Source organism: Notamacropus eugenii, chromosome 6 (genome assembly GCF_028372415.1).
Source record: "Notamacropus eugenii isolate mMacEug1 chromosome 6, mMacEug1.pri_v2, whole genome shotgun sequence".
In the NCBI taxonomy this organism is placed as follows: domain Eukaryota; kingdom Metazoa; phylum Chordata; class Mammalia; order Diprotodontia; family Macropodidae; genus Notamacropus; species Notamacropus eugenii.
Window position 1 is genome coordinate 244,323,667 of NC_092877.1, and position 15,138 is coordinate 244,338,804.

The 15,138-nt window shown below is 35.7% G+C and overlaps 1 pseudogene; it reads left to right on the top strand.

The window, feature by feature from the left end:
• Nucleotides 1-417: 417 nt before the first annotated feature.
• LOC140512299 (creatine kinase U-type, mitochondrial-like) lies at nt 418-3,389 on the top strand (annotated as a pseudogene).
• The last annotated feature ends 11,749 nt before the right edge of the window (nt 3,390-15,138 follow it).

Here is a 15,138-nt window from a genome sequence, read left to right on the forward strand (position 1 = left end):
AATGATGAAAGGATATTATAGACAGTTTTCAGAGGAAGAAATTAAACTATTCATAGTCATATAAAAATGATCTAAATCACTTTTGATTAGAAAAATACAAATTAAAACTACTTTGAGACACCAAGTTGTAAGTATCAGATTGACTAACATGCCTGATATGACAGAAATGACAAATGATGTTGGACAGGATGTCAGAAAATTGGGACACTAATGCACTTCGGGTGGAGTTGTTAACTGGTCCAACCATTTTAAGAGAACAATTTGGACCTTTGTCCAAAGGGCTATAACATTGTACACACCTTTTGATCCAACAATATCAGTACTAGATCTATACCTGAAAAAAATAAAGAACAATGAAAAAGTCGTGTGGGTCCACCAAGGCAGATATCACGGGATAGGCAGGACATGTTACCAAAAATGGTCACATGCCTGATGGGCAAACTGACAGCTACCAGTGAAGTCTATAAACTTATGGAAAATATAAACAAACTGACTAGCTTAAAGTACCTTGAAATACGATATTGCAGTAAACATAAGTAGAAACCTAAAGGACTTAAAACAAAAATATCTGGTATAGATCACTGTAACTGAGGAGCAAGTAACAGCTTTTCAGCAGGCAGCTTACACCATAGATGCATATTCAAAGAAAGTAGAGGTACAAAAGTTAGAGAGGCGATGAAAATTCTTTTTAGAAGAACTAAAATAAGTAGAATGGAACTTATCACTATACTTCAATTACTAAAAATAATTCATGCTGCTAATACAAGGAGAATTCCAGCCCCCACCTCTGGTTGGATGTGTAAGTCTGGCACTCCCAATGTTTTGCTTATCCCTTGGAACCTCAACTTCTCATGTGCCCTAGACCAGGGCTCAAAAAGTAGGATCAACCCATTCTGTAGCAGACTCAGATGACAGCCTCTCATGTCCCTGTTTCCTTATTCCCTCTCCCCTAAGGCTCCCCTAACTTGCTTCATAACCTGCTCTTGAACTTAAATAATAAATGCCCATGTATAATGCTCAAAAAAAAAAAGGAAAAGCAATGAGGAGCAGGATGATTTCAGTAAAACCTGGGAATTCATGTATGGACTGATAGAAAGTGGAGCCACTGGAAACAGGAGAACATTGTACAAGGTAACAATATTGTGAGGTAATCAGTTGTGAGTGGCTTAGCTATTCTAATCAATAAAGTGATCCCACATAATTCCAAAAGATTCATGATGAAAATTGCTATCTGCCTCCATAGAAAGAAGTGGTGAAGTCTGAATACAGATTGAAGCACATTTTTTCACTTTAATTTTCTTGTTTTATTTAGTACAAAACAGCTAATTTTTAAATATGTTTGGCATTATTTCACATCTATAATTGTTCTTGCCTTTTCAATATGTTGGGACATGATAGTATGGAGGGAGAGAACTAAAAACTAAATTTTTTTTAAAGAATGTTTAAAATAAATACTAAATTTTAAAAATATAAAAAAAAAAACAGTTATTATAGCTTTAAACATAATCAAAAATCACCAAGGAAGGAAGAATCTAAGGAAGGACCAACATACCAATATATTCTTTTCTTTCAAATATAGATACTTGATGAGGATGGGCAAAGAGAAAGTAAAGGTTTGACTGTAAAAGTATGAATATATACCACAGTAAAGGAATACTTAAGTAGCAATAATATTGCTGGAATGTAAGTTTCATTAAAAATGAATAATAACCCCTTTACTTCATTCACTCCCCTCCAGCCCAGAGACTGGGGGAAAGGAAGAGCTGAGAGAGAAAGAAATTTCTCTTGCAAATCAACTCCCATGCTCCACACAGTAGGACTGAGAAACTCACTGGAAACCTGTGACTTTATCCACCTGATCAGCTCCAGTGCCAGTCCCTACTCTGACTCCAACCTGTTCTCCAACAAGTTCGCCTTCTCCTCCAGCATCACTTCTGGCCCAGCTACAGTCCCCTACTAACTACAGATCTAGCTTTAGGCCTCTGGTTAGCTTTGGGTCCCAGTTCAAGCTCCAACTCCCAGATAGAGTACCTGGACACTACCCCTTGGCTATTTCGTTTTCTGGATTATTCTCTGCCCACCGGGACTCAGACTTCTTGCTGTGTCCAGCAAAGGGTCTATGACTGCTGAGTATCTACTCTGCTCCAACCCACTAAGACCCTCTGGCCAATGAGGAAGGCCATACCCAGTGCAAAGTACTCTGACCTTTGAAAACATAACATTTGTGTGGCTAGTCACCTGACTCCAGTTGCTTAAGCCAGGCTCTGTGACAAGACCACGCCTACAGGATGGACACTAGACCAATGTATCCAGACTGGTGTGAACAACCCTGGTCACTCTCTCATCTAGACTGTGTGCATGGAAGCCAGAGATGAAGAGACTTATGAGGTATTTACTGAGGTTTTTGACCCAGTGATCCAAGAAAGATGTAATGGTTATGATTCCCAAACAATGAAGCATACCACAGAATTGAATGACAGCAAAATTCGAGCTGGCCACTTTAATGAAAGCTATGTATTATCCTCAAGAGTCCAGACTTACAGAAGCATCAGGGGACTCAGTCTACCCCCTTGCCTCTAAAAGGGCCGAGGGAAGGGAGGTGGATGCGCTGAGTGGCCTGCATGATGACCTGGTTGGACGATATTACCACTCAGTGAGATGACTGAGGCTGAGCATTGTTAGCTTACTGATAATCACTTCCTATTTGACAAACCGTGTGTCTCCCCTGCTGACAGCAGCAGGAATGGCCCGAGAATGGCCATATGCTGGAGAAATCTGGCACAACAATAAAAAAAACAAAACAAAACAAAACAAAAAAACTTCTTGATCTGGTGAATGAGTAGGACCAGACACAAGTCATCTCAATGAAGAAGGGTGGCAACATGAAAAGAGTGTTCCAGAGATTCTGCTGGGGGTTCAAGGAGGTGGAAGGTCTAATCCAAGAAAGTGGCTGGGAATTATGTGAAATGAGCATTTAAGGTTACATCCTGACTTGACCTTACAATTTGGAAAATGGATTTTGAGCAAGTGTACATGTCAAACTGCCCCTGTTAAGCAAGGTTAGTCGATTTCCCAAGATCTTAGAGAACCTATGGTTACAGAAACGTGGAACTGGTGGGGTGAATACAGCAGCCACAGGAAGCACTTTTATTATTTCCAACTTGGACTGGCTAGGCAAATCAGAGGTGGAGCTGGTACAGTTTGTCATTGAAGGGATGAACTACCTGACTGACTGTGAGCAGTGGCTTGAGAAAGGACAGGACATTCGTGTGCCTCCACCCATTGTCAACACCAAGAATCAGCTTTCCAAAGACTCATGGACCTTCCCAAGCTCTCAACCAATTACTCAGCAAATACCCTCTCCTGCCAACTTTGAATATGACGCTTGACTCTGTAAACACTCTCTTGTTTGTTCTAAAAAAAGAATGAATAATAAGCTGATTATTAGACAAATAAGTGTTTATTGAATCATAATGAAATATATGAGGAAATATAATTTTATGAATAATATTGTCCTCTTCACTAATAGGATACTTCTTAGAATATTAGTTGTGGGTATCATTCTAACATTTGAAGGGGTTAAGAAACAATATTTGAGTAAAATGTAGTCAATATACATGCTATTCTCAGGATGGATCCCTTACACCATCATGACAATTAAATCCCCTCCTTTTTGTTGTTGTGGTTGTTTTGTTTTAGTGTATTGACTTATTTGCGTAGAGAATAAATGTTTGTCCACAATATCATAGTAATTTTCAGAGATAAGATCTAAACCTAGTGTTCCTTAACTTCTGATCAGCAATTTAATCAATATTACATAATGATTCTGCATGTGCACATGGACACATGCATATGTAATATAGAGTATGGTAATCATCAGACTATGAATATGTTCTATGAAAATCAGCTTTCTCATCAACAAAATTATCATATGCAATACGTTAGAACTAAGGAACCTCTAAATTCCCAAATCATATGATCATTTTGACTAAGACACTCGAAATTGAATTTAAAGTGAAACATAATAGAATTAGTCTAAAATGTTAATTTTCTAACAGAATGACTAAAAATCAGTGATATATAAAGTCATAAACATACATCTTAGGCATCTTAAAGAGGACACATTTTAATCCTAGGTATATGTTCTTTCCTTTAATAATTTCTATGTAAGCAAAGACTAAACCTTTCAAGATTGAAAAATCTATTAAACTGGACCATTGAGAATACAGAACGAATTTGTGTGACAAGGTTTATGTTTCAGTAATGAAGAACCTGTGATTTTTTTCAGTTCCCAAGAGTTAACAATGAGAAAAAAAAATGTTTCCTGAATGAAGGACAAAGGAACACTCAAGAATAATCCAAAGACAGAAGAGAACTCTTGCTTTGTAATAGGCACAATTACTGTCTTTCCCATGTGTCTCCAAGTCGTTCATTTCTATACCTTGGACATATGTCTGAACCATCAAATAGCAAGATGCCATAAAAGTTCATCAATTTATAAGGAGTTGAAAAGTTGGAAAGACAGAATTAAACGAAAATACATTCACTACAAAAGTACACCTTCCAAGAGACTTAAATACTAAAATATGAAAAAGCAAAGGAAACAGAAAATGCATTTTTATTTATGAACATTCATAGTTAAAGTGTGGTTGTCTTAAAAAGAATGTTTCCTTCTATAACAAAAGCTCTTACATTTGATTTTGCTTTCTTTAGTCCTTGGAAACTCTAATGTTCACTCTGGGTCCACCACGGATTTTCTTTGAGTACCATTTAGTGTATGTGAGGAAAATGTGAAGGAGGAAATATTACGAGAAAAAGGAAGGAGTATAAGAACAAAACAGCAATGAGAAGGAATTCAAATTATTTTTCATCTTCTAGAAAAAAGTTTAAATCATACAAATATTCATTTATCATTATGCATAGGAGTAAAACCACTGTTCTTAATATGGCATGATTGCATTTCCCGTCAACACTATCATAGGAAAATCACTTTACACTACTCAGTTTCAGTTTCATCATCTGCAAAATCAGAATAATAACATTTGCACTACCTAGTTAATATAATTGTTGTGAAGAAAGTGCTTTTGAAGCTTTAAACTGAAAAATATATGCTATCGCTTCATTGCTATTCATAGACTAGTGAATGTGAACCTGGAAGCTATTTCAGAAGTAATCGAGTTCAGTCCCTTTATTTATTTATGATTGTTTTTATAGCATTGAATGAAAAATCAGGACCTATAGAGTTTAAATGACTTAGTGAAGGTCATTTCAGATTTGAATTTGGTCATCATGATCATTTCTTTCACACTTTTCATCGAAACATACTGTCTTTTTCATTCACAATATATTTATATTGTCACTTGGAAATGAAGATGAAACTTCTGTAAGAGAATTACTAGTTGTAAATAATAATTATTTTTTTTAATATAGGTCAACACACTAGATCCATAAATCAGTTTTAGTTTGGATTATCCAGTGAACAGGATTTATCGGGGCCATTCACCCTCAGCCGACAGGTTTATCTGACCAGCAGGGCCTGTCGACCCTGAAGGAGCTCGCCGTGAGTAACGATGAGGTGGGAGGCAAAGATGTAAGGCAACTCCGTTTATTCAAACTAGCTCAGGCACTTATATAGTATCATGTATGCCTTAGTTATGTAAGCAGCACAAGCAAGATTAAACTAGTTTAAGCAGGTTTTGCTACTGCTTTCCAGCCACGTTTCAGGAAGTATCTGGTGGTGAACAGGGGCGGAACCCTTCCTCCCAGCGGCATCTTGTTCATGCCTTACCAATCTCCCCTCAGATTACCTGAGCTGTGATTGGTGTACGCTGTCCAAGAGAGCTGAGGGTTGGCAATTCCCTTACAATCCAGGAATGTTCTGAGTCTGCAAGTTTGAACTGGATGAATATTCAATGTTATAGCTATCAAGAAAGGCACATTATATGCTTTCAGTATATGCAGCCTTGTCAGTTTAAGCCCTTTGAAGATATTTTGCATATTTCTTTTACACTCATGTCTTTACTCCCAAAGACTTTTGTATGTCAATATTAAAAGTGAAGCTCTTTCTCACAGTGATAATTTATTTTATGGCCTTTAAGCATTAAAAGAAATGTATACTACGCATTTAAATAGATATAGTAACCAAGACACCACATCTCTGATTTACACCATGGAAAACAAATATTTTCCAAGGAATAAACAATTTAAAATGATTTGTATTGCTTCAAAGTAAACCATGCTAATCAGCCCAAGGTTGCCTATGAGCTTATGAAATCTAACCCCTGTTGGGTTTTACTTCCATATAACAATCATTTTTGACCTCTTATTGATGATGAAATTATACATAGTAAAATTTCCATATATTGTTCACTTGCCTTTGAGTCACAACCCCCCTCTAAACTACTTGCTTTGTGCAGGCAATGACACCTAAAATACAAGAAAACAATATGAAGAATATCCTTGCCACCTAAGACACCACAATATCTTTACCTATGTTTTCTTTCCACACTCTACTTCAAAGGAAGGAGTATTCTACCACTTAAGCCCTTGGTCTTATCATTTGAATCCTTGAAGATATTATACCATTGTTCACTCCTCCCAACAAGTATCTTCATTCTATACTTTTCTGATGACTTCTTCCTTATGCCCTTTTGGGTTATAAAACTGCTTACAAACTCGATTTCTGGAGCCTTCCCCCCCCATTTCCACTCAAGCTCTCCTTTCTTTCTCTTTCCTTTCACCAATAAACCCATCAAATGTATAGACTATATTCTTTACTTCCACTTAATAACCAATTCTTCCATTCTATACTCCTTGCATTCTTCATGTAGATAACAGTAATATCTATTATCATGAGATCTCATGATGTTTACACAATTCTTACTAATATTTGTACATAGTATACCTTAATAAATTACATAATACAAGAAGATACCTCCACAATGAAGGCCAAATTGCCCTTCTTTTTCTCAAATATGACATTTATTCCTTACATATGTTTTTATTTTATTTAATATTGCCCTGCTTGTGGAATACATTCCCTCCTCAGAGTATCTGTCTCCTCCAAATGCAGCTCAAATACCTTCCCCCACAAACCTTGTCATGTTCAATAGTTGGTGCCCTCCCTTTACATCTTCTATTTATTCACATTGTAGTTATTGGTACTTGCAATGGCAAGCAAAGTGAGATCTTTTGCTGCTTTTATTTTAGTATAGTCAAACACCCCTGATTGAATCTTACCTTTACCAACCAAGAGTCTTTACTAGGCGAAATACAGAAGTACAAAAATAAAAGTTTCTTTAACTAGAAATACTATATATATTTGTATTATTAATGTGATTAAAGATCTTCCCCACTCATTAATCGGTGTGCCCATTAAGGGAGTTTGATTGGAGAGAATTTGTAGGAAGGCCCATACCTTTTGTTAAAGAGGCACTGGTGGTCAAGGGTTGGAATACCTTTTGACTCTAAAAAAGGTATAAATACCCAGAGGGTGAGGTTTTACTTTGGGGCTTACTGGAAATGTTTCTTTGGCCAGAAGAGGACTCTGGGAAGCCATTAAGGAGCTCCTGGCTTTGAAAATCCAGATATTGGTTCTTCCCTTTGTGGTAACTATGGCCAGACAGTTGGACTTTTCTGTTGATGGTCAGGTAGAAGAAGCTTTGTCTTTTAAACTTTGATTTCGCTGCATTTTCTTTGAAGTTCATTGTGCTGACTCCCCTGACCTAGGTGAATGATATATGTACTTGGTTAAAAGAATGATACGTGTGCTTGATTAAAGTAATTTTAACTCCTCAAAAATTGCCTTTCCTTTCGTGAATGCAGATCTAAGAACCTGTGGTAGCAGGCTGTCCTGTGTATGTTGGATTGTTTGCTGATACAATACTCATTCTTTTACACTTATTTCACATATAGTTATCTATATTCTTGTTAGTTACGATATTAGACTGTAAACATGAGATTCTTTCCTAGGTTTTGTTTGTATCTCCAACGCCTAAACCTCTGTTTGAGACATAATTAATGAATGATTATCAAATAAGGAAGTAACATGGTTGGATTTGTGCTTAAGAAAAACTATTTTAGCTGAAGTTGGTATAATTAGACTGAAGTGGGAAGAGAGTTGAGACAGAGGGATCAAGGAAAGGTTACAGCAGCATCCCAGAGTAATGGAAAAATACTTAAAATGAAGAAATAGCTGTGTAAGTAGAAACAATTTTTAGATAAATTGAGATTATGGAGGTATAAACACTGGATTTGGAAAGCTAATTGGATATATGGGATGAGGAAAAGTGGTGTGTTAAGGGTAGTAAAAAAGTCTGCAAAATTAAAAAACTGGTAAAACTTTTAACAAAAATAAGCAAGTTTGGGAAAGAGGAGGGTTTTTCTGTTGTGGTTTAGCCATAATTTGTTTGAGATGTCTGTGGGGAATCTAGTTTGAAACATTCAATAATTAATGGAGAATATTATATTGATGTTCAGTGGAGAGCCTGGATGTATCACACTAGTCTGAATAACATTAACATAAAAGTTAACTACATTTAATCAGAGAGATAGAAACATAGAAACAAACAGAGACAGACACAATGACAGACAGAGAATAAAATCGTACATTTTGTTTTTATTTTTTTAATCCCCCAAAACATTTTGTTGTCATCATAGTGCTGCTGCAGTTAATGAGTATATACATGAAATTTCTCATATGGATTATTATTGAAAAAAAAGAGGTAAAATAAATGTAAGGAGATAATCAAGAATATATTTCATGAAATTCTAAAAAAAAATTAAGAGCTGTCAGAAGAGGTTAATCAGTAGTTTGAACTTCAGCTGATAACACAAAAACACTTTCTAGTTTTAAAAATGGACAGCATGAAAAATAACATTTTTGACACAGCCTGCAAAATACCTGTAAAGAATGATTCTTAACAAATTCTAGAGTAGCAGAAGGCACAGAACGACAGAGTGGAGAATACTTCCAACCCAAGGTGACCTGAAAGGCCAATGGGAAAGGTCTGTCGCAAAAGACTTGAAGTGGAGCCCAGACCTGGCTATGTGGCACCAGGAGTAGCAGGACTGTTGGCAGAATCCCTGGCAGCAGAGGGGTTTCTCAGATTCCTCAACCCACAGGTGCCAAAGGCAGGTTCAAAGATCAGTGAAAGGACTTTTTCATCCAGGGAAGAAGGGAGCAGGGTCACACCTTTGTCCCAGCCACAGGAGATGGCAGCAACAGAAACAGCAGGTAAATATTGAAAGAATCCACTGATCACCTCTTGAAAGAGATTCAAAAAGAGAAATTCCCAGGAACACTGTAGCCAAATCCCAGAGTTTCCAGATCAAGGAGACAATATTGCAAGCAGCTAGAAAGAAAAAAAAAATCAAGTATTGTGGAAATACAATCAGGATAGCATAAGATCCAGCATCCTCCACAGTAAGGGAAGGAAGGTCGTGAAATATTATATTCCAGAAGTCAAAGGAACTAGGATTAAAACCAAGAACCACGTACCCAGGAACACTGAGTATAATACTTCAGGGAAAAAATGGTCGTTTGATGAAATAGAGGACTTTCAAGTATCCTTGATAAAAAGACTGAATCTGAAAAGAAAATTTAACTTTCAAACAGAAGAACCAAGAGAAGCATGAAAAGGTAAACAGGAAAGAAAAAGTACAAGGGACTTATTAAAGTTGAACTGTTTACATTCCTACATGGAAAGATAGTATTTTTAGTTCTCGAAACTTATCTCAGTATCTGAGTCTTTGGTGGAATTACAAACACACACACAGACATGTGTATATATACACACACACACACACACACACACACACACACATATGTATGTATATATATATACACACATATATATGTACGTATGTATGGAGAGAGAGAGAGAGAGAGAGAGAGAGAGAGAGAGAGAGAGAGAGAGACAGAGACAGAGAGACAGAGAGAGAGGCAGAGAGACACAGAGACACAGAGAGAGAGAGACAGAGAGCAAAGACTGAGAGTACAGGGTGAGTTGAACAGTAAGAGATGATCTCTAAAAAAATAAAATTAAGAGATAAGACAGGAATATATTGGGAGGAGAAAAGGAGAAACGTAATGGGGCAAATTATCTCTCACAATAGAGGCAAGAAAATGCTGTTTAAATGGAGGGGAAAAGGGGGAGATGAGAAAGAAAAAGTGAAGCTTACTCTCCTCATGTTTGGGTCAAGGAAGGAATAACTTCCATAGTCAATTTGGTATGAAAACCTATCTTAGAATACAGGAAAGTAGGGAAGAAGGGGATAAGCAGGGTATGATGGGGGGTATGATGGAAGGGAAGAGGGAGCAATTCGACGTAAACTCTCTTGGGGAGTGATGAGTTCAAAGACAGAATAGAAGAAATGGGGGGCAGGATAGGATGTAGGGAAATATAGTTAGTCTTACACAACATGACTATTATGGAAGTCATTTGAAAAACTACACATATATAGCCTATATTGAATTGTTTGCTTTCTCAGTGGGGATAGATGAGGAAGAAGGAAGGAAGAGATGTTGGAACTCAAAGTTTTAGGAACAAATGTTGAAAATTGTTTTTGCATACAACTAGGAAATAAGAAATAGTGGTATTGGGATATAGAAATTTATTTTGCCCTACAGGACAAAAGAGAAGGTGGGGATAAGGGAAGGGAGGGGTCTTACAGGGAAGGGCAGATTGGTGAAAGGGGTCATCCAAAAGCTCGGAATTTTGTGGTAGAGGGAGGGAAGAGGTGGGGAGAAAGTTTAGAACTCAAAATTTCATGGAAATGAATGTTGTGAACTTAAAATAAATAAAGAAATAAAAAACAATGCAAACAAAAAAATAAAGAGAAAGAACATTTTCTAGAATATGAAAACCAATCCTTATTTAAAACTTATAACGAATATAAACTTTTTCAATAAAATGAGGGATTAGGAAAGGATATTCATTGTCATCATTTAAAATAATGCTAGAAATCGTTAAAAGAGAAAACATGTATCAAAATGGAAAGATTAAGTATAGGCAATGAGAAAACAAAATTATCATTTTTGCAGATAATTTTGATGTTTTAATCAGAAAAGCAAAGAGTCAAGTAAAATGATTTGATATAGGTAACAACTGCTTCAATGTTTCTGGCCATCAATAAACCCACGCTGTTCATCAGGGACAAAGCTTAGATGCCTAATATACATAAGCCTATAAATAAGCACACTATATTAGTGTTTAACAAACTCAAATAAAATAGATATTAGGTCAATAACTCTCTACTTGCCAAAAACATTTGGAAAAATTGAAAGAAATATGGCACCAACAATCTCACACTCTATGCTTAGGCAAATTCCAAAATAATACATAGTATAGACATGATGTGTGACATCATAAGCAATTTGAAGAAGGATGGAAGAAATGATCTCTCAGATTTATGGATGCAGAAAATTTCATGACCAAACTCAAACTTAACAATGCTGCTACTGTATCTGTAACCCCAAAGAGATCAAATAAAGCCAGATGGTTCCCATATGTATCTCTTAGTTCTCTTAATGGTTAAAAAATAATGAAACTGAGGGGACGTTCATCCAATATTAAATTACTGCTTAATTCAGGCTATATGAATGCGATAGAATATGATTTTTTTCGAAGAAAAGATGAATGGGATGGTTGGTTTCAGAGAAATGTTGAGAGACTTTTATGAACTGATTCAAAGAAAAGTGAGCTGAAACAGAAAAAAAAATACAGTAACAACAATATTATAAATACAACCAACTTTGAAAGACTAAGAAATTCTGGTAACAAAATAACCAATTCTGATTCCAGAAGGCTTTTGATGAAATGTACACTTCCAGATAAATTAGTGATACACATATTGAACAGCATTTTTAAAGCACATAGCTAATGTGTGAATGTGTTTTACTTGCCTATACACATTTGTAAAAGGTACTGTTTTTCATGATTTCTCATAGGTTGTGAAGGAAGTGGGAGTTAAAGAACTAAGAAATGGAAAGTAATTTTAATTAATAAAAGAAAATCTATTCCTCAAACAAGATGCAAAAGGATAAAGGGAAGACATGGAAGTGGAAAATATAGATAGCTGTGCTTAGAATTGGAGCAGCAAGATAGGAAAATAACTTCAAGAGCTGATATGGTGTGGTGAAGGATTTTTAGGTATGGGAGAGTCTCCAGAATTTCTGAAGAAAATTGGGAGAGAAATAGTTTGCAGAATTAGTTTTATGGTTAAACAGCAATATTAAAATTGTAATGTGGTGGAGAAGATTGCAAGGCATGATCACAAACACATTTTTAAGAGTTGCCATTGAAGGAGAGCATGTATTTACTATAAGTGACTGTGGAAAGGAAGGGAAAATGGGGATTCTGAGATGAGGAGAAGGGCATAAAAGATAAATTTTATCAAATACCTTCAATATTTTCATTAACATAAGGGATAAGATACTCAGCTGAGGGCACATCTGGGTTATTCTTGCTTGGATTGAAGGAAAAATGAAGTTTGGAAAATATTTCATAGGGATTAAAATGGTAAATCAAATAGGATGAACTGAAAATGATGCATTTCTTCAGGATGTAGATGAAAGTGAATCGCATGAATTACAGAAAATCAGACTTATTCTGACTTCTGATTTTATTCAGCAGTACATTAGCTAGGCAGTACAGTAGATAGAGCACGAGGTCTAAAGTCCACAAATTATTGTTCAACTGTTCAGTCATATCCAACTCTTTTTGAACCTATTGAAAATAACATGCCAAATCCTTTTGTTCTACACTATCTACTCAGAGTCTGACTAGATTTATGTTCATTGTTTCAATGACACTTGACATACATCTCATTTCTGTTGTCATCTTTTCCTTTTGTCTTCAATCTTTCTTAATATCAGTGCCTTTTCCAATGACTCCTTTCCTCTTCTTCTTCTTCTTCTTCTTCTTCTTCTTCTTCACCTTCTTCTTCTTCTTCCTCTTCTTCTGTTATCCTTTGTTCTTAAAAAGGACCACAACATCAAGATGATGACATGAGTTGCATTGGCTTTAATCTGAATGAGGGAGGGCTGTGAAAGACCCCATCTTCTAATTGTGCGGTCAAAGTATTTAAGTTTCATATTCAAGATGTGACCTTCCAGTGAATAACCTGAACTCATTTCTCTATGTATTTACTGGCTTAAATTCCAGGTCTAAGGGACTCTCAGAAGTCTTCTTCAGCACAATAATTTGAAAGCATTTATTCTGGTGGTACTCATATTTCCTAGAGTATGATCAGTTTCACAGCCATTTCCTACTGGAAAAATCATAGTTTTGACTACATGGACTTTTTTGGCAATATGGTGTCTCTGCTTTTTAGTATGTATCCAGATTTTCTACAGCATTGCTTCCAAGGGGTGTTTTTTAATTTCATGGCTGCAATAACTATCTACAGTGATCTTTGAGCCCAAGAATGCAAAATATAACTGCCTCTATTTCTGCTATCACTATTTGTGAGGACATGATGGGACTAGTCGTCAAGATCTTAGTTTTTTTTGTTATGTTAAGCTTCAAGTCAACTTTTACACTCTCTTCTTTCATCCTCTAAACTTTCTACCATCAGAATAGTATCACATACATATCTAAGACTGTTGATAATTTACCTAGCAAACTTTATCTTAGCTTTTGATTTGTCTAGGGTGAAATTTTGCATTATTTATTCCCCATACAAGTTAAATAAATAATGGCCTTTTTGTTATATATGGCTTTGTTGTTCTCCTTTTCCAATTTTAAAGCAATTACTTGTTCCATTGTCATTATTAACTGTTATTTCTTGGTTCACATACAGTTTGCTCAACAGAAAATTAAAACGATCTAGTACTCCTGTCTGTTTGAGGACTTGTCACATTTTGTTGTGATTCCAAGACTCAAAAGCTTTAGCATAGTCAATGATGCAGCAGTGTATTTATATTTTTTTTGGAATTTCTTTTCTTTATCCATAATCCAGTAAATTTAGGCAATATTTCTCTAGTTCCTCTGTCTCTTTGAAAACCAACTTGCTCTTCTGGGAATTTGCAATGCATATATGGTTATTAAAGCCTGCTTTGCTTAATCTTAAACATAACCGTGCAGGTATCTGAAAGGACTTCAATGGTTCAATATTTGAATGCTCATTGGCATGATACTTCTTTAGGATTGGACATAAAGTGATCTTTTCCAAACCAGTGTCCACTGTTCAGTTTTTCAAATGTTTTTCCTGAGTTGAAATCTGGCCTCAGACACTTATTATCTGTGTTATTCTGGGCAACTTATTTTACTTTGTTTATTTTAGTTTCCTTAATAAGAAAAATTATCTGGAGAGAAAACTCCAGTAACTTTGCCAAGAATATTCCAAATAGGGTCACAAATACATAGAAATGACTGAAATGACAACAACAAAACAGGAAAAGGAAGATAATGTTTTAAAAATTTCTAAAAATAGTCTTTCCAGTATACTTAAGTCCTTTAAATATACCTTTTGTTGATGTTAGTACTTGCTTTGGGTCACTGCTCAAGCTCCATTTGATGGCTGCCTTAGAGTGATTATCATTAGTAACAGTTTCTGTTGATTTAGTTATTTTGCTTTTGTTGATTAAAAGGGCCATTCCCCTGATTACTACTTAAAGAGGCATATTCATTCAACAGGTGTAACCTCCCTCTAAGCAAGTATCTGAAAAAACAAACCTAAAAAGGCCAAGGTCTCCCATTGCATCCAGTTATCCTCATGAATATCTGATCTCTGGACCCAGATAAGGCAGGAGGAAAAAGTGAGGTGGGTGACCTGGCACAGCCCTCCCTCACTCATAACAAAGTCAAGTGCAATTAATGTCATTATTTCTCTGATGTCATGGTCTTCAAAAACAAAGGAAAAATCCAGACAGGCAGACTTAATTTAGGAATTAAAAAGTGATTTTTTAACTTATTTTTTTTTATTTTTCATTTTTAACACAGTTCATATCACATAAAACAATTCCAGCCTTTGATCAGCTGATACTTCTTTTAAATCACTTACAATATAGACTGCAAACGAATTTTTTTTTTAGCTTTAAGCAACTGAGACCCAAATAATAACTATGAATTTTAACTTGATAAGCCCTTGACCTTGTTATCTCCACACTATTACTAAGAATTAAAGAACATTAAC